Source organism: Monodelphis domestica, chromosome 3, assembly GCF_027887165.1.
Source record: "Monodelphis domestica isolate mMonDom1 chromosome 3, mMonDom1.pri, whole genome shotgun sequence".
NCBI classification, from domain to species: domain Eukaryota; kingdom Metazoa; phylum Chordata; class Mammalia; order Didelphimorphia; family Didelphidae; genus Monodelphis; species Monodelphis domestica.
In genome coordinates this window covers 61,424,140-61,443,393 of record NC_077229.1, presented here as the reverse complement: position 1 = coordinate 61,443,393, position 19,254 = coordinate 61,424,140, and the positions used below count along the sequence as shown (strand labels likewise).

General features: G+C 40.6%; 1 protein-coding gene across 9 annotated transcripts in view; it reads left to right on the top strand.

Annotated features, from left to right (window-relative positions):
• The window catches only part of ARHGEF18 (Rho/Rac guanine nucleotide exchange factor 18), a 122,821-nt gene that overhangs the window by 57,264 nt on the left and 46,303 nt on the right, over positions 1-19,254 (top strand). For 2 of the 9 annotated variants that reach the window (XM_056822000.1, XM_056821999.1), the window contains exon 1: positions 5,109-5,256. The exons of 4 other annotated variants lie outside the window; for them this stretch is intronic. The gene's annotated coding sequence lies outside the window, so the exon portion shown is untranslated. Of the gene's footprint in view, positions 1-5,108; positions 5,257-19,254 lie in introns of those variants that run through there. 3 more of the 9 variants (XM_056821998.1, XM_056821996.1, XM_007489571.3) reach the window with 2 other exon arrangements.

The window sequence follows — 19,254 nt, the reverse complement described above, 5'->3', positions numbered from 1 at the left end:
CACCCAGACTTGCAGGCTGTGCTGGGAGTGGGGCTGCCTATTGGGCTGTAAGGTGGGAGCAGGGGGCAGGGTCACCCCCCCCCCAGACTAGCAGCTGGCCTGGAAGGAACAAAAGGGAAGATTTTTTAGATCTTTTAGGGGATGGGGCAGGGCCTCCACCTCCCACCACTGTAGCCCCTAGTTCCAGATGGGGGATGAAGAAAGGAAGGGGGGGGAATAAGCACAGAAAGGCAAGGAGGCATGGTAGAGAGGGAGAAGGGAGCAGCTCTGCTGGGAGAGGGTGAGTGTGCTTACAGAGAGGGTGCTGCATGCCATCTTTGGCATGTGTGCCATAGGTTCGGCATCATGGGACTAGATGATCTCTAAGGTTCCCTCCAGCTCTAATATGCTATGATCCAATTCTAAACAATTCAGCAAATATTATTGGAGTGCCTACTCTAGACAAGGCTCTGTGCTAAGCATTGGGCTTACAAAGATGGAAACAAAACAATCTCTACTTACAAGGAGCTTATGTTCTCCTGGGAGGGTAGAACATATCTATGGATGAGTAAGATGCAGGTATATAGGTGGTAAAGTGGATGGATTTCATCTTCTTGAGTTTAAAATCTGGCCTCAGTTACTTAATAGCAGTGTGACCCTAGGGAAGTTACTTAATCTTGTTGGCCTCAGTTTCCTCATCTGTCAAATGAGCTGGAGAAGAAAATGGCAAACCGCTCTGATGTCTTTACCAAGAAAACTCAAATGGAGTCACAAAGATTTGGACACAACTGAACAACAGATGAGTAAAGGCTAGATAAATGCCAGGTAATTTATAATCTCTTGGCAGCAGACATTTTTCTTCCCATAGAACCCAGCTTGGGAGTCAGAGACTGAGAGCTAGGAACTAAGGGCTGAAGCTGGCATCCCCTCCTCCCCTCCTGCCCACTCCTGGTCCTTCAGCAGCAGCTTCTCCCTCTGACCTGCCAGCAAAGCCATTTCAGCCCAGTTTCTTACCATCTGCCACAGACTGAAAAACATCTGATGGCAAGTTAAACTTAATATATAATTAGTCATACACAATGCCCCAAAGGATAATTCCCACAGATATACAGCCACTCTTATTGACCTTCCTGTCTGACCCCCCATACCTATCATTAGTGAAGAGCCTAGGGCCTTGCTCCAGCAGGGGGAGTTGGTGAGGAATTAATGAGTTCATGAATGAAAAAGCATCTATTAACCCTTAATTATGTGCTAAGGACTAGAGAGAGCACCAATAGAAAACTGAGTCAATTTTTGCTGTCAAGGAGTTCATATTCTAATTGCAGCAGACCATACATCTAGAAGGGTTTGGCTAAAAGGCAGATGACTCAGGCAGACAGATGCTCCAGTAAGTACCATGAGAGAATCATGATCTAGTCTCATCTATGTGGCTGCTCCTTTCCACCAGTGCTGACCACAACTTTCCATGCCTCTTTGTCCTAAAAGATTCTTATTCTAACTTGGCACAAAGAAGCCCGCCCAAGGCACTGAAAGCTTTTTCTTGTTCTTTCACAATTTCATGGACACCTCCGACACTTCTTAGTTGTATGACCTTGGGCAAGTCATTTAACCCCCATTGCCTAGTCTTTACTGCTCTTCTGCCTTAGAACTGATACTTAGTATTGTTTCTAAGATAGAAGGTAAGGAGAATCAATAGGCACTGAGCCACCTGGCTGCCCCAGAAGATAAGGGTTAAAAAACAAAAACAAACAAAAAACCATTTCATAGACACCAAGGAAAGCAATTGGAGTGTCCATCTGTAAAATCCCTCATTCTTGGCAAATGACTGGTTCACCTACTTTTCATTTCTCCTTTCAATGTCTCTGCTGACATCTTTTATGCTACTTCTTGAGTGTAAGTCATGTATATGCTGCATCCTACCAAAATGAATCTTTCTGTGGACTTTTTCTTTTTAAACTCTTACCTTCTGTCTTAAAATCAATACTGTGTATTGGTTCTAGGGCAGTAAGGGCTAGGCAATGGGGATTAATTGAATTCTCAGGGTCATACAGCTAGGAAGTTTCTGAGACCACATCTAAACACAGGACCTTGTCTTGTGTCTTGGCTTGGCTCTCAATTCACTGATCCATTTACCTTTGAATCATGGGAGCATCTATCCATAGTAGTGTCTTGTTCATCTACTAGATGGAGAGCCCTATGAACTCTATAAGAACTATGTCTTATCTAAACTTGATTCTTTCCCAATACTTTTTTCTATGCTTTATAAATAGGTAATGCTAAATAAATGTTAGATTGAACCAAAAGCAGTCTATTCCAAATGGACTACAAGTTTGATTCTGGGCTGGCACAATGGATACAGCATTTGAGATAAAGAAGAATGGAGTTCAAATCCTGCCTGAGAGACTATTTCTTTTGTTGTTGTTTAATCATATCTGACTCTTCATGAATATATTTTGGGGTTTTCTTGTCAGAGATGTAGAGTGGTTTGCAATTTCTTTCTCCAGCTCATTTTAACAGATGAGGAAATTGAGGCAAACAGAACTAAATGACTTGCCTAGTATCACGCAACTAGTATTTGATACTACTACTCCAAATAGCTACTTTTATGTTGCATTGTAAAGTTTGCAAAGCACTTTACAAATACCTCATTTTATGCTCATAACTCTGGGAGGTGTATACTACAATAATCCCACTTAAGAGAGAAGGAAACTGAGGCTAAGAGATATTAAGTGATTTGCCCAAATGATACCACTGGTGAGTGTCTGAGGCTAGATTTAGACTCTGTTCTCCCTTACCTCAATTGTGCTAGCCTACAATCAATCAAATTTGTAGGTGACCCCAAAGGGCAATGGAAAGATTCATGTCAGTAGGATGCAGCACATATATGACTTGTGCATCAGAAATGGCATGAAAGATGTCAGTAGGGACATTAATGCCCAGAAAATGAGGTAGATGTCATTTGCCAAGAGTGAAATATCACAGATGAATAGCCAAATGCTTCCAAGGTTAATCAATGAATCAATAAATATTTATTAAGTGCCTACTATGTGCCAGGTATTGTGCTAAACTCTGGAGATACGAAAAGAGGTAAAAAAAAAAACCAGCCCCTGCCTTCAAAGAGCTTACAATATAATGAATGTCTCTAGTGTCCATGAAATTGTGAAAAAAACAAAAACAAGAGGAAGAGCTTACAATTTCAGTGGTTTTCTTTTAGATAGATTTCCCTATGCCAGGTTTTGAATATTGTCCTTGGCAAGGAGATTGTTAGGTCCTTGAATTATTTTCTAGGGTCTTCATTCAGGTGACTTTTAAAACATCTCCAAAAAATAGTGATTGTTGGAATCTGGTTCTTTACCCATATACCAGTTCTCAGTTTTCATTCAGCAGTTTAAGTACATAGGTTTGGCATTGTTGTGATTGCTTAGAATGTCATTTTTTCATTTTTTATCTTTTCTTTTAATTTGATATTATTCCTTCATTCCTTCCTTCTTTTCTGCTTTTCTTTTTCTTCCTTCCTTCCTCCTTCTGAAGGTAAGATGTCTCCATTATCAAATATAAAATCTTATGCTTGAATTTTAAAGCTCTTTTTCAAACTGACCCCTCCAACTTTACCAGTCTTTTTCCACCCTGCTTGTTCCTTGAATTAGAAAACCTCCTATTGGGTATTTTCTCTCCTTCTTCATATCCATATAAGTAGCCTTCCTTGATCTTCCTTAATGTTAAAGCCTTCCCACAATTGACTGTCTCAATTTATCCTGTATCTATCTTTGTTGCACATAGTTGCTTTCACAGATTCACCTCTCACACCCCATTAAATTATTTGTTGTTCAGTCAGTTCCGTTGTGTCTGACTCTTCTATGATCCCATATGGGGTTTTCTTGGCAAAGATACTGAAGTGGTTTGTCATTTCCTTCTCCAGCTCATTTTACAGATGAGGAAACTGAGGCAAATAGGGTTCAGTGACTTACCTAGGGTCCCACAAGAAGTAGTGTCTGAGGCTAAATTTGAACTTGGGAAAGATAAGTTTTCTTCATACCAGGCCCAGTGTTCTATCCACTGAACCACATAGCTAGCCCCATTAGATGAACAGGTAGCATTTAACTAGATGTCATCTCCTTTGGAGCTGTTTTTCTTGCTTTTCTGTTTCCTGGCACATTGTAGGTACCTAATAAATGTCTGTTGATTAAAATAGTTTTGACTAGATTAAAATAGATATTAAAGTAAAATGTTTCTACAAAAAGAGGTAGAGCTCTAGCTCAAGGCTTGGCAAAATGCATTCCTAAGAGTCTCTCATTTGAGCCTCACCACACCTTGGTCTGATAGGTGTCATTATTGTCCCCATCAGTCCTATCTCTTCCTGCTCCTCAGCCACCTTCTTACCCCCTAACCTTGTCCCTAGGAAGCTGGGCTCTGATGCCAATCAGCAAATCTCCAGCAACCAGGCTTCACTCTTCCTCCAGCTAAATCCACACAGGACTTCCCATTCCCTTCCTCCTTGGGCCACTCTAAGGGCCTCTTTCCACATTCGAATGGATGCCTCTCCAGGAGTAGGATCCGTTGGGGAGATGCTATCTGTATGCACTCTGTTTTCTCTCTGAGCCGGGTCAATGCTGGTTGGTCAGTCGTGTCTGATTTTTCCCCTGACCCCCAATAGTGGTTTCAAATTATTTCCTTCTCCAGGGGAATAAGGAAAACAGAGGGGAAGTGACAGGATTCAAACTCAGGTCCAGGGCTCTAGAGTACTTAACAATTTTCAGAGCAGATTTAAATAATCTCATTTGAGGTGAGTCCTGCCCCTTTCATAACCCCAGAAGCTGAGTTTCAGCAGTGAGTCCTTGCATGCTCCCGTGAGCCTGAACCTCAGTTTCTTCCGCGGGAAAATTGAGGGGACCCTTCTCACTTCGGGAGGGATAAGCTTGGCGTGAAGTGGACCCCAATCTCGTGCCCAGCCCCGGAAGGGTGGCGCGTGCAAGAGGGAGAGTAGGAGACCAGGCGAGCGGAACCCTACTCCACTCCTTTCGGGGAGTTCTCGCCCAGCTCTCGGACTCAGGGCCACAGACTACAAGACTCCCGCACCAGCCCCGGGGCGCTGGGACACCAGGGATCACGTGGGCCCGGGCCCCGCCCTCCCCACGGCCCGGCGCCTGCGCAGAGGGCGCGGGCCGGCGTCCCCTTCCGGCTCTAAGTCCGTCGCTGCTCCTTGTCCTGGGTCCAGCTGCTTTCTGTGGTGGTGTGGGGTGGTGAGGGTGCTCATTTTCGCGGCGGCGGCGAGCCCTGGTAAGTCTCTTTGGGCGGCGGCCGGCAGCGTCCTGGGAGGAGGCAGGGGCCGGGGGCGGGCCGGGCGAGGCCGGGCCTAGGGTGCAGAGGGCTCGGGGGCGGGGACGCTGTGGCTTGGGGCTCAGGGAAGGCCGGAGGCTAGGGTGCAGAGAACTCAAGGGGGCTGGGCCCCAGATTTAGTGGGACAGAGGACCGGGGTGCAGAAAGTTCCAGGTATTCAGGAGGACTGGGATCTAGGCTTAGAGGGGCTGGTGATAGAGAGGGTTCAGAAGGGCTGGGCCCCAGGCTTAAGGGGGCAGAGTTTTGGGGTGCAGAGAGCTCCAGGGGTTCAGGGGACTGGGCCCTAGACTTGGGGCGGGGCGGGGTGCAGGATGTTCAGGGGGGCCAGGGCACAGAAAGGGCAGGGAGCTGGGATGCAGGGAGGTTTAGGGGTGCTGGGCCTCTGGTTTAGGAGAGCAGGGGGTGCAGGGTACAGTGGGGATAGTGCCCTGGAGAGTGCAGAGGGTCTGAAGCCTAGGTTTAGGCAGGTAGGGGGGCTGGGGAATTCGTTCAGAGTACTGAGAATGCACGGAGTCTGGGGGCACAGAGAGGCTAGGACTTTGGGGATGGGAAGACTCTTGGGATACAGAGGGACTAGGACCTTGGAGGTTGGAGATTCCCTTGGAGGGAATCCAAAAGGGTATATGAGGACTGGGGTCCCAGGCTCAGGAGGGCAGGAAGCTGTGGAGGTACAGAAAAATTTGTGCCCTGGAGAGAGTCAGAGCTATTGAGAAGGGTGGCTGGATTAAGGAAGAGGGTTTGGAGGAGTTAGTCAATAGATATTTATTAAGTTGAGAATAGGAAGGAAGGCAATAGACTAGTCCACTTCTTATGGAGTTCACAGTCTAATGAAGAGACAGCAAACAGTCTGTATGTACAAGGTGTATAAAGGATAATTGGAGAGAATTAGCTTACCGAAGGCACTGGAAGGTGAGGTTTTCACTGGTATTCAAAGAAGCCAGGAGCCACCCAGTAATGGGGGGAAGCATTCCAAGTATGGGGAAGCCAGGAAAAATGCTTGGAGTCTGGAGGTGGAGAGGGATTTAGAGGTAAGACTGGGTAATAAAGTTTAGGAGAGAGACTGGGTCTGAGAGCAAAAGAGGTCAGGAGAGTAAAGGTGAGGGGTTCATTGGGTTGAGGGGTCAGGGATGTAGATGGGGAAGAGGTAAAAAAGAGGTCCTGACTTAGATGTACAGAGGCTTGGAGTAAGGAAAAGAAAGGGCAAGTATCTGCCTGAGAGGGAGGATTTGGAGGCCAAGTTGGTTGGGATGAGACTTTGGGACAGGTCAGGAATTCCAAAGCTGAAATCCCTCTATTGGGAAAAGTTTGAGGCCAGGATTCTGAGGGTTGTGGAATCAGGAAGGAGGTGGTGGGACCTCAGCTAAGAAAGAAAGGGTGAGGTGATGGGGGAGGAGTTTGGTGGGAAAATGTGGATCTCTCATTCTTCTAGCACCTACTGAATATGTGACATTGCTAAAAGGAAACAGTTCTTGCCCTCAAAGAGTTTTGATCGTTTCTGGGAAAACAACCTGTATCCCCACAAATAAATACAAAGTATTGGGGAGAGGCTTCAGCCACTGGGAAAAGGGAGAGATAAGGAACAGCCTCTCCTAGGAGGTGGCCCTTGAGCAGAGCTTGAAAGGGTTCTGGGGATGATGCTAAGAGATGGAGGTGAGAGAGTGCATTCCTGGCCTAGGGATCAGACAGTGCCCAGGTGTAATGAGAAGTGTAGCAGAACGAAGGTCCTTAGGCATGGAAGCTTAGTGACTTGACCAAGGTGTCACAGAGGGTGAATGGCTGAGATAGAACCAAGGTGTTTGACTAAGTGTAGTACAGTTTCCACTAAATCAAAGGGCTTAAAGACCCTGTGCTTTGGTTAATCAGATTTAGGTGAATGAAAAAAAATGCCTCAAGATTAGAACTGTAGGATTTTAATAATAATCAAAAGAGAAGGAAAAGAAAAAGGATTCTTTCAGTCAAGTGATCAGAGCAAAGAGAGCCAGAGACTCACACCTGCAGCACTTTACCAAAAGCACAAGCTCCCAAAAAAAGAGCCCTGCAGCGTGGATCTCAGCCAAATTTATCTCCCAAGCCTCCATATGTAAAATGAGTACATAACTTAAAAGGATGCTGGGAATGTAGCTCGGGTGTAGTAGATTTTCCACCTGAACAGAACTTTTCATTTAGATGTTTTATGTAAAAAGTAGAGAGGAATAGGAATATTGTCTATAGAATATTGGGATTGATTGGAGGGTTTATGAGTTAGAAAAGAGTGGCTGTGAAAGGAAGGTGAAAAGAGAAGGCAGATGGAGCAATAGTGGTATTCCTTTAAATATTGGTGGAGCCAGTGTAACAGTCTGAATATCAAGTCTGTGAGTCTTTCTGCCTGAAGGTATGATATTTCAAAAGTGTGTTACTGCTGCCACTCCCATTAACCACAACAGTGGGAGCTGCCCACCCTGTCCTCTCTTCTCTCTCCTCCACATTCTGAGATTCTGAGCTGGCTTTTTGGCAGGAGGTTTGTCTAGTGTCAGCACCACCTGTTTGGGATCCAGATGTGTTTTGATGTACTTTATGAAGACAGGACTCCCAAAGCTGAATGTGGGGTCACCCTGGTTGGCCATGATTTTGAGGAAACCAGGCATAGTTCAGGATTAACCTGCAGTTTTTACAGTTTAACTTTTATTGGGAGGAATTGCTGTAATTAAAGAAACAAAAATCCAACCCAATCAGAAGAAACTTGGAAAATTGCAAAGCAAGTTTCTATGTCAAAGAGGAGGCTGAAATAAATGGCCTCTAAAGTATCTTCTAATTCTTAAGAATCTCATATTCTAAGGCCTTGATTTTTTTTTAACTTCAAGGTGTGTGTATGTATATTATTGAAACTTTAATTGGTGTCTCCAAGAATATATTTGGTTCTGAGAATGACAGAAACCAGGGCTTTGTTACCAGTAATATTTGATCTGCCTATTCTTAGCAGGAAAAAAAAATGCCAACTTCTAAAGTATAGTGGGAAACTAAGCAATATGACAGATTTAGATAAGATGCATCTATATGCTATATAATGAACAATGAGTGTTTGGTCTTGGCCAAAAGATTTTAGTATGATTTATCGTTATAATGAAATCTATCTAGTTAGAATATAATATATAAATATAATGAGATAAATATAATGATATAATGAGATTTGGACAGGATCTTTGGATTTCAGCTAAGATTTCCCCAACCCTAATTTCTCCTACTCTTAGAGGTTTCTAGTTTTATGGAGAGAAACTAAGGTTAGATAGTTTGGTGTCAACATCAAGGCTTGAACCTAGGACTCCTAATTCCTAGGTCAGTGTACTTTCCACTTTATTAAGTTCTCTTGCCTATCTAAGATCATAAGATTTAGGGACCTTAGAGGTCAGTCATTTTAAATATGAGGAAACTGAGGCTTCAAGAAGTTAAAAGTAATTTGTTTTGAGGCCACACTTGTAATAAAACTCCTGTAATGTTCTCCCTTCTCTTTGCCTTCTGGCCAAAGTCTGAGCTAAAATCCTCCCTTTTACAAGAAAACTTTATTAATTCTACTGCCTTCCCTTATTAACTTCCTGTTTGTTCGGAATTTAGCTTGCTTGAGTACATTTCTTTATTTGTTGTCTCTCTTATAAGATTGTGAGCTCTATGAGGGCAGGAACTGCCTTTTGCCTCCTTTTGTATCCCCAGAATTTAGCACAGTGGCCACTTAATAAATGTTATCAACTCACTTAATATCTCGGAGCCTCAGTTTCTTTATCTAGGAGGGTTGGACTCAATGCTTTGCAATCAAGTCTTTTGAGGTCATGATTTTGTACTGCATTAATCAGAGTTTTCAAGTCTTTTGCATTAGTGTGACCCTCATGTAAATTGTTCCCCTTGTTCTACTTACTTTGCTCTGTACCAGTTAAATAAAAATCTTCCTCTTCCAAATTGTTTTCCAGAACAAATGGACCAATTCCACTAACCTAGCATGAGTGTATCTGTCTTCCCATTGCCTAGCCAACCTTTGTATTTTGTCTTCTTTGGGAATGTCGGGTTGGAACCTGTTGCTTCTTCCATCCTGCTGTGCTGCTTCTTGCTTCCTTTCTTCTTTCTGTGTTCTTCCCATGTATTCTTCAGAAGAACTTTCCCAAAATTGAGACTTTTAGATGAGTGACTTATTGTATAATTCAGAGGGCTTCTAAGTGCAAATTGAACAACATTCTTCCCCTCAGCCCCTTTGTACATCATAGTAGAGTTTTGAAGGCATCTTTCACGCCTGTCCTTTCCCTTTTATGTGACTGGACGTGAGGGAGTTGGTATTTTTCTTGGTGGTAGAGAAAGGTATTAAAATTTACCTAGAGGTGATTTTGCAGATCATGGAACATATTTCATTTGTGAGCAGTAATCTTGTAATGGACAGGGAGGTAGCAATTCGCTTTCTGTAGTACTTTAGGGGTTTCACAGTGCCTATATATCAATCTTGTGAGGCAGGCAATACAGGCATCCTCATTTTACAGATGAGCATTTTACAGAAGGATCATGGAGATGACGTGACTTGCCCAAAGATACATATGTAAATCTATGAGTGTATCTAATTTTAGGCTATATTATTTCTAGTTGGCAGATGAGGAAATTGATACCCAAAGAGGTCAAATGATTTACCCCAAACCATACAATCAGTAACTGTTGGAGCCTAGATTGGAATCCATTTTTCCAAATCTAGCACTTATCCCACTCCTAGGCTTATTCAGGAGTTTAAGTTAATGACAGAGTACTACACCCAGAGCCAGAAAAACTATAGTCCAACTTGTCCTTCCTTATAACTCTTACCTGCTGTGTATCTATGGGCAGATCATCCCAACTCCCTCTCTGAATGTGTTTGTGTAACCATCTCATCCATTTTTAAAGTCCTTACGAGCATGTGTAGAGGGATTTTTTCTTTTTCTTTCCTAGTTTGAGAGTCCCGCAGGCTTCTGCCTAGGAAGCCCACCTTAAGGAGATGGCATGTAGCTTTCCTTATCCATAGGCACTATTTTCTTTCCTGTTAGAAGTAGCCATTCTAGTTATGACAGAGTCAATAATTGTCGGGATAAGAGCCATCAGAGGACATGCTACACTCTCCTGGAATGTTCACCTGTCACATGGCTGACATGCCTTGATAATGACGCATAGCTACCACTTCATTCTCTCTGTTTTGGAGATCTTTCTATTATCTTGATTTTTTAGTGCAGTCTTTATAACATCCTAGCTATTTTGATCTGTGTCTTAAATAATGACAAATGGGGGGTGGCAATTTTAAAGATTAAATGAGATAATGGATGCAAAACCTTTTTCAAACCTTAATGTGCTGTATAAATGTGTTATGATTATGAGAAAGGATATCTAGGTAACTTAGTGGATACAATGCCAGGCCAGGAATCAGGAATACTCATCTTCCTGAGTTCAAAACCAGTCTCAGACACTTAAGAACCGTGTGACCCTGGGCAAGTCAGTTAAACCTGTTTGTCTCTGTTTCCTCATTTGTCAAATGAGCTGTCGAAGGAAATGTCAAACTGCTCCAAAATCTTTGCTAGGAAAACCCCAAATGGTATCAGACATGTTTGAATAGCAACAATAGTTTAGAAAAACCAAGTGTCTTTGCTGCTTTGTTATGAAAACTGGGCTCTTTCTAGGAACTGATAAGCACTGAAACCCATTTCTCCATTTATAAAACAATTTGGTAGCAGCTTTAGTCCTGCCAGGTGGAATACAGTAAGCAAAGGCCAACTATCCCTGCATGTGGGAGAAATGTTTGTGAAGTAACTCAGATAGTAGCTGAGGAGCCTGGAGGCCTAAAGTCTCCTCCTCCTCTCTCCATAATATGAAGCTCACTTTTGTCTGTTATTCTAAATGGAGCTTAATTCCATATTTAAGGCTCCTGAATAATGATGTATATATAGCTTACAGTTAGAGCTATTTGCATTTTGTACAATTACATTGAAATATAAAACTTGGAAAGTGTTGTCAGGCAAGGTTATATTTTTACTTTTGCTCATACATAGTTTAGAAAACAATAGAAGAATCCCAGAATGTGGTTTAGAGCCAGAAGGAACCTTCAAGGTCATCTAGTCTAGAGGTTAGACCCTCGTAAGGGAGAAGAACCATTCTCTAAACATTCTTAGAATGCAAGTTTTTACAAAACTCTATTATACATACTTTACTGGCTATGTGATTTCATTGGGTTGGTACTTCTACTTGGTAAAGATTGCCACACCTCTGTATCTTTCCATCCTGTTTTATTTTTGTGCATGTCTTTTTATAAGATCATTAAGCTACTTTGAAAGATTATAGAGAATGGAAGAGCTAAGACTGAAGAAGGGTAAATAACCTAATTTCTGAAAATTGCAAGAGAGTGGAATCTACATGCTAGCTTCATTTTGTTTCTTGGTAAAATGCTAGAATACCTCACTAAAGGGATGGTTAGTGAACTTTAAGGAAAGGAAGTAGTAGTGATCACATAGAGTGGGCTTGGCTTCATCAAGAACAGGTCATGCCAGACAAACCTCATTTTCTTTTTTGATGTTTATTAAACTAAATTAGAGAAATGCTAATGATATAGTTTACCTAAATTTTAGCATATCATTAGTGTCCTACTCCTCTTGTGGAAAAGGTGGAAAGAGGTAGGCTAGATAGTAAGTGGTACAGTAAGGTATATCCAGAACATGTGGATGGCCAGTTCTAAAAAGTCCTCAGTAATTTGACATCAGATCATAAATACTGAATCAGAAATTCTAAGAGATCACAAATTCCAGTGTCTTCACTTAGCAAATAGGGAAGTTGAGGCCTGGAGATATTTACCCAAGATCATGTAGTAGCAAGTGGCAGAGCTGGGTCTTGAGTTTGGGTCTTATGACTCTACAATATTGATCCCATTGTCATCTTAGAAGGAGGTCCCAAGTGGAGTTGTGAGGGTTGGTTGACTGTAACATTTTGGTCAGTGACATGGTTACAGGTATAGATGGCGTGTGCTTCTTAAGTTTGTAAATGAGACAAAGCTGGGAAGGAGAGCTAACAGTGACAGTCAGGAACTGGAAGAGTATTGGCAGGTTAGGACATTAGAAAGGACAGTGATAAGCTTGAGAAAGTTTCCAAGGGAAAACAGTTGGAATGTTGAGGTCATGCCATATGAGGATTGGTTGAAGCAGTTGGGGATGTTTGGCACAGAATGAAGTCTGAGAGGGATGGAACATAGTGGCTCTTTTTAAGTATTAGAAAGACTGCCACATGTAAGAGGGATTGCATGTGTTTTCCTTGTTTCTCTCCCAAAAGTCAGAATTAGAAGCAATGAATAGAAGTGACAAAAATGTAGGTTTATCATACTTTTGACTCACGGAGCTTATTGTCTTGAAATCCCCATATACTTTTTCCAGACAGACTGTCTGGCCATGACATTTTACTTTGGAGAGTAATAGGAATAAGCTTAGATAATTGGAATAGGACTAAATTGTGGAAGGGCTTTGGGAGGATGTAGACTTCCTTATGGGAAAAAATAGTCATTAACTATATTTGGGTTTTTAAAAAATTATTTAATTTAATTTAAAAAATTTTATTTTTATTGCCATGCAAAAACACTTCTGAATTGGTCATTGTTATAAGAGGAAACTCATACATAACCAAAAATCCAAAATAAAACAATAAACACTGATGTGAAAGATGACTCCAACAATTCTTTCTCATCATTGCATTGCTGAGAGTAGCCAAGTTTACACAGATGATCATCATGCCATATTGCTGTTACTGTGTACAACATTCTTCCAGTTCTGTTTATTTCATTCTGCATCAGTTCCTGCAGATCTTTCCTGCAGCTTTTTCTGAAATCATCTTGCTTGCATTGACTGTAAATCTTTGTTAGGTAGATTCAGCTGTGAGGAGAGCTGCTACTAGAATCAGAGAACATTTAAAAAAAAAAAGGGAGATTTATCTTAATCTAGGTGTGGGATAGTGGTTTAGAGTAGTGTCAAACACAGCTCAGAAGCATGCAGCAATAGGGAATGGAACTGGTTTAAAATGTAATAAGGAAATATTTAACAAAATTTAAAATTCATTAAAACATTGTATTTTAGAACTGCCAGTATTCCCCACTGGGATTCTCATGTATAGATTAATGGCTCTTTTTCTATTAGCGTTTGACACCACTGGCTGAGATTGATGATAGTGGGAATGAATGTGAGAGGCATTTAAAAAAAATTTTATTAATATTTTTAACACAATTACATGAAAAAAAATCAACCTTAATTTTCTTGATATTTGAGCCAAATTCTTCTCCTCCCTGAGATGATGGCAAGCAATCTGTTATAGATTTTACATGTGTAATAATGTAAAACTTCTTTCTATTATTAATCCTTTTGTAAAAGAACTTGAACAAGTGGGGGGGAAAGTGAAATATAGTATGTTGGGGCTGCATTCAGACTCCAGTTCTTTCTCTGGAGGTGGATGACATTTTTCATCATAAATTCTTGAGGGTTTTCTTGGATTACTATATTGTTAGGAATAGCCAATTCATTCATAAATGTTCATCATATAATATTACTGTTACTGTGCACAATGTTCTCTTGGTTCTGCTCAATTCACTTTGCATCAGTTCATATAGGTCCTTCCAGGTCTTTCTCCAATCATCCATATCATTTTTTTTTTAAACCCTTACCTTCCATCTTGGAATCAATACTGTGTATTGGTTCAGAGTGGTATGGGCTAGGTAATGGGGGTCAAGTGACTTGCCCCAGCTGGGAAGTGTCTGAGGCCAGATTTGAACCTAGGACCTCCCATCTCTAGGCCTGGCTCTCCATCCACTGAGCTACCCAACTGCCCCCCATATCATTTCTTTTTTTTTTTAACTCTTACCTTCTGTCTTGGAGTTAATATTGTGTATTGGTTCCAAGGCAGAAGAGTGGTAAGGGCTAGGCAATGGGGGTTAAGTGACTTGCCCAGGGTCACACAGCTGGGAAGTGTCTGAGGCCAAATTTGAACCTAGGGCCTCCCAATCCACTGAGCCACCCAGCTGCCCCCATATCATTTCTTATAGCACAGTAGTATTCCATAACAATCACATAACAAAGCTTGTTCAGCCATTCCTCTATTAATGGATGGCCTCTCAGTTTCTAATTCTTTGCTACCACAAAAAGAGCTGCTATAAATATTTTTGCACAAACAAGTCCTTTCCCCCTTATAAAATCTCTTTTGAGATACAGACCTAGTAGTGGTATTGCTGAGTCAAGGGGAATGCACAGTTTTAAAGCTCTTTGAGCATAGTTCCAAATTGATCACCAGAATGGTTGGATCAGTTCTCAACTCTACCAGCAATGCATCAATGTCCCAAATTTGCTACATGCCCTCCAACACTTATTACTTGATTTTTCTGTCATATTAGCCAATCTGGTAGGTGTGAGGTGATAACTCAGAGTTGTTTTAATTTTCATTTCTTTAAGGGCGATTTAGAGCATTTTTTTCATGAGATAATTTATAACCTTGATTTACTCATCTGAAAACTGCCTGTTCATTGTTTGAATATTTATCATTTGGGAAATGATTTGAATTATGCATTTGACTCAGTTCTCTATATATTTGAGGAATAAGTTCTTTATTAGATTCTTGTTATAAAAATCCCCCCCCCCCCCCCCCCGCTTTCTCCTTTTCTTCTAATCTTGGTTGTATTGGTTTTGTTTGTGCAAAATCTTTTTAGTTTAATATAATAAAAGTTATCTATTTTACATTTTATAATGCTTTTTGTCTCTTGTTTGATCATAAATTCTTCCCTTATCCATAGGTTTGACAGGAAGGCAATTCTATGCTCCTTTAAATTGCTGATGATATCTAAATCATGTATCCATTGGGCAATGGTGGCAAACCTATGGCACAGGTGCCAAAGATGGCCCCCCTACCCCATCTCCCATCCCCAGAGTTCATTACTAGAAAGGCAGAGGAACTTGGACAGAGATGCTTCCTTTCTCCCTCTCCATTGTGTTTGATGACATTTTTTCACATCACCCATCCCTCTATTCAGCAGCCCAATGGGATAAGGTGGGTGACTCATAGGTAGCAGAGCTAGAGGGAAGCAGAGCATTTGAACTACTCCCTCTCCCCCTCTCTACATTAGCTGAAGACATTCCTCACTTCACCCGCCCCTCTGCCCAGTAGCCCAGTGGGAGCACTTTCTCCCTTCCCTGTGGGCACAGCACTTAGTTGCTATGGAGGGTGGACCATGGCACTTGAGGGACATCTAGCCTGGCACTCCATCTCTAAAAGTTTTGTTGTCATTGGTATAGCATGTGAGATGTTGGTCTATATCTGGGCCCTACCATATCTTTTTTCTAGTTTTCCCAGCCGTTTTTGTCAAATAGTGATTGCATCTCTGGATTTGATTTATCAAACACCAAATAACTAGTTATTTACTACTATATATCATGTACCTGATCTCTTCCACTGATCTACTGTTCTATTTCTTAGTTGGTACCAAATTGTTTTGATTACAGCTTGATATCTGGTATTCCTAGGCTATCTTCTTTCACATTTTTTTAAATTGATTTCCTTAATAGTCTTTATCTTTTGTTTTACCATATGGATTTTATTTTTTTTCCCTAGTTCTATAAAAGAATTTTTTGACAATTCAATTGGTTTGGCACTGAATGAGTAAATTTTAATTTAGGTCGGACTGTCATTTTTATCATATTGGATCTGACTTTATTTTTGTAAAGTGTTTTGTAATATCTAACATTAATTTAAATGGGGTTTCTTTTTCTATCTCTTGTTGCTGAACTTTTGTTGGTAATATACAGAAATGCTATTGATTTGTGTAGATTTATTTTATATCCTTCAACTTTGCTAAAGTTATTAATTATTTCAACTAGTTTTTTAGTCGACTCCTTAGGACTGTGAGAGATATTTTGAAGGACTAATTTCTCCCACTTTAATCCACCCTTCACACTGCTTCGAAATTAATTTTAATTTTTCAGTATCATGTTCATCCTATATTGCTCTCCACATTGACTGCAGCAATCTCTTAGATTAATTAGGCCATGGTAAACTTTTGAACCTGAAAGCTCGATGGGACCATTGCCATTCTTGATGAGAAGTCAGAGGTGACAGTAGGTGATATCCGTTGGATGAAAGTTGGATTGGAAAATGTTGGATTGATATGGGGAAATGAGATCTCTTCATTTCCAAAATTTGCCATGTGAACTAAAGCTTAATTTTAATATTTTCGGGCAGGGGGTTATTAGAATAGCTGAGGACCCAATGTAGCCCTATGGTTTTTACATTTTAAGTTACAATAAAACATCACTTTAAACAAATTCTTATCATCTGTCCTAGTAACAACTCTTAAGACAGAAGTTCAAGGGCTAGGCAAACAGGGTTAAAAGACTTGCCCGGGGTCACACAGCTAAGAGGTGTCTGAGATCAGATTTGAACCTAGGTCCTCTCTATTCCAGGCTTGCTGCTCTATCCACTGAGCCATCTTGTCCCTAAACCAGCCTTTTAAAAGGTAAAAATCATTCCTGCCTTAACATTGGAACAAAAAAAACATACATGGGGAGCTGTTTGCTGACTCCCAACTTTAGGGGGCCCAATATTGTTTTATTTCTCAAACTTTTTATGGTTTGTCTAATTCTAATTGTTTTCGGTGAGGTCCTTGAGGGCAGGTTCTGGGCTAAATTTATCTTTACATCCCCACATCAAACAGTTGCATTGGCTTTGGTAGGCATTTAGTAAATATTGAATTGAGGTTCATTTACATATTCATATTGCAAATATATATTATACAAAACAGGATAGGGAAACCCTGACCTAGAGGAGAAAATCCAGATTCTTCTGCCTGACATTGAAGGCTTCCTGCATATAGCCTTAGCCCCAGGCCTGTGCTCTAATCTCTCTGTCATAACTATTGTCTGAAAGCTACACTAATGTCTATCCACTTGGGTGAGTTTTAATCCTAGCTGCTCCCCCCCCCCCCCCCCCCCCCCCCCCCCCCGCGAGAGTTAGCCATAGAGAGATTGTCAATGCTGGACTTGGAATCAGAAGTTGAGATTCAAAATCTGCTCCCTCTTAACTATGTTTGTGCCCTCAGAAAGATCATTTAACCTTTTGAACCTTAGTTCTTCATCTGTAAAATGAGAATAATACCAATAATATCTCCCTCCCTGGTCATTGTTAAAGATCTTGAGATGTGAAGCAGTATTCAAATGTCTTCTAGAACAGCTGGTTTATTTTATGGATTAGTCAACTGAAGTCTATATTGAAATGACTTGCCCAAGGCTACACATTGATTTTTGTCTTTTTGTGTCTCTTGAGAGGTGTTTAGAGTCTTGATCTGCTTTTCCCACCTCACAGCCCCTGGAATAGTGCTTTGTACTTAAAATTATTTGTGGAATTGTTGAACTGAATTTAAACTAGAACAAAAGAAAATGGGCTTAATTTTCAGCAAGAAAAAATTTAGGCTAGATACCAATAACTCACTGGTGATAATATATTTCTATTGCCTAACTCCTTATAATTAAGCTAGATTCTTGTACTTGAAGGGTTTTTCTTCACCCCCCCCCCCCCCATAGAATTGATTTTGATATATCTGGATTATTTTAATTTTAGACCTGCTCTGCCTTCTTACTGAAATATCTTTTTATTAGTTATGTAACTCTGTGACATCACCGTTGCCTTAGACCACAAATGTGAGATGTAATATGTGAAAGCACTTTGAAAGGTATAAAATGTTATAAAAAATAAAGTGGTGGCATTATAGTATTGTTAGATTTTATGTCTGGAGAGCCTTCAGCATCTGTTTGGAAGGTAAGAACAACTCTACACCCTGATTATTAAAGTATATTAAACAGATGCTTTAAAATATTTGAAAGTCTTTGTTGTAGTGACAATAATTAACTGATTTCATCTTCAGCTTGAGGACTAATGACAAGGACAGTGGTGTGCTTTGAGAATTGACATTCACTGTAAATTGACTTAGAAACTGTAAGAGAATTTAAAGCTGTATTCCAGCTTTTATGTTAGTAATTTTCCTCTAGCCATGGAGATTAGATACAGTACTGTTTAAATACTGTATATTAAAATTCAGACCAATACAATTACAAAAAGAATAGATTCTTGAATTTTCCTTATATAAGATTATTGTGCTAACTTCTTTTATATTAGAACCAGTATTGCAAGAAGTATTGGAAGTTTAAGATGCCCCCAAACCAACCCTTGGGCCTGTTTTCTTTGAACAGGCTATTTAAGTTCCCCGAGATTCCTTTGCGCCATTGACTTTGCACTGTTGAAGACTATTGGTTAAAGTTATAAACTTTATTTCCACTTACTGGAAATAACATTACTTACAGGCATGCTTTGTTATTTACATTCTAGACCCACCTTTGGAATTAGGACTAAAAGAACCAGGTTAAGCTGGCAAACGATCCCCATTAATAGTTCAGATTTGTTTGGAATAAGAGCCCTTCTCTCCAGGAGGGAACAGTCAGGTCTAATGCTCTTTAAAAGAACCAGTTATTTTATTTCCTATTGTAGCATGGTGTTTTGGAAAAATTAGTGTCAGTGAACTTTGTCCTTGGGCAGGAATTCAGATATTGCCTTCCAGTAATAGGCCTTTGTTGATCTCATTGACCTTAATACTATTTCAGGTTTCCTTTTACACTGATGCAGTGTCCTTGAATAATTTCCCTAGTTCCTTGAGGGCAGACAGGTTTTCCTCTGGTTTTGTAATGTGTTTTCCTCCTCTTTTAACCGCCTGCTTTTTGTTGTAAGAGAAATTAGTTTCTGTTAGGTTCTTGATTTTCTTCACTGAGAATTGATACGGATGTTTTGGAAGATTTTTGTAGGTATGGAATGACTTGCCCCAAAACTTTTTCATGTTAGGTAGGAAGGCAATATGAGCCTCAGTACAACTCAATTAGAATTCTGGAGTGTTTTTCAGTAAAATAACTT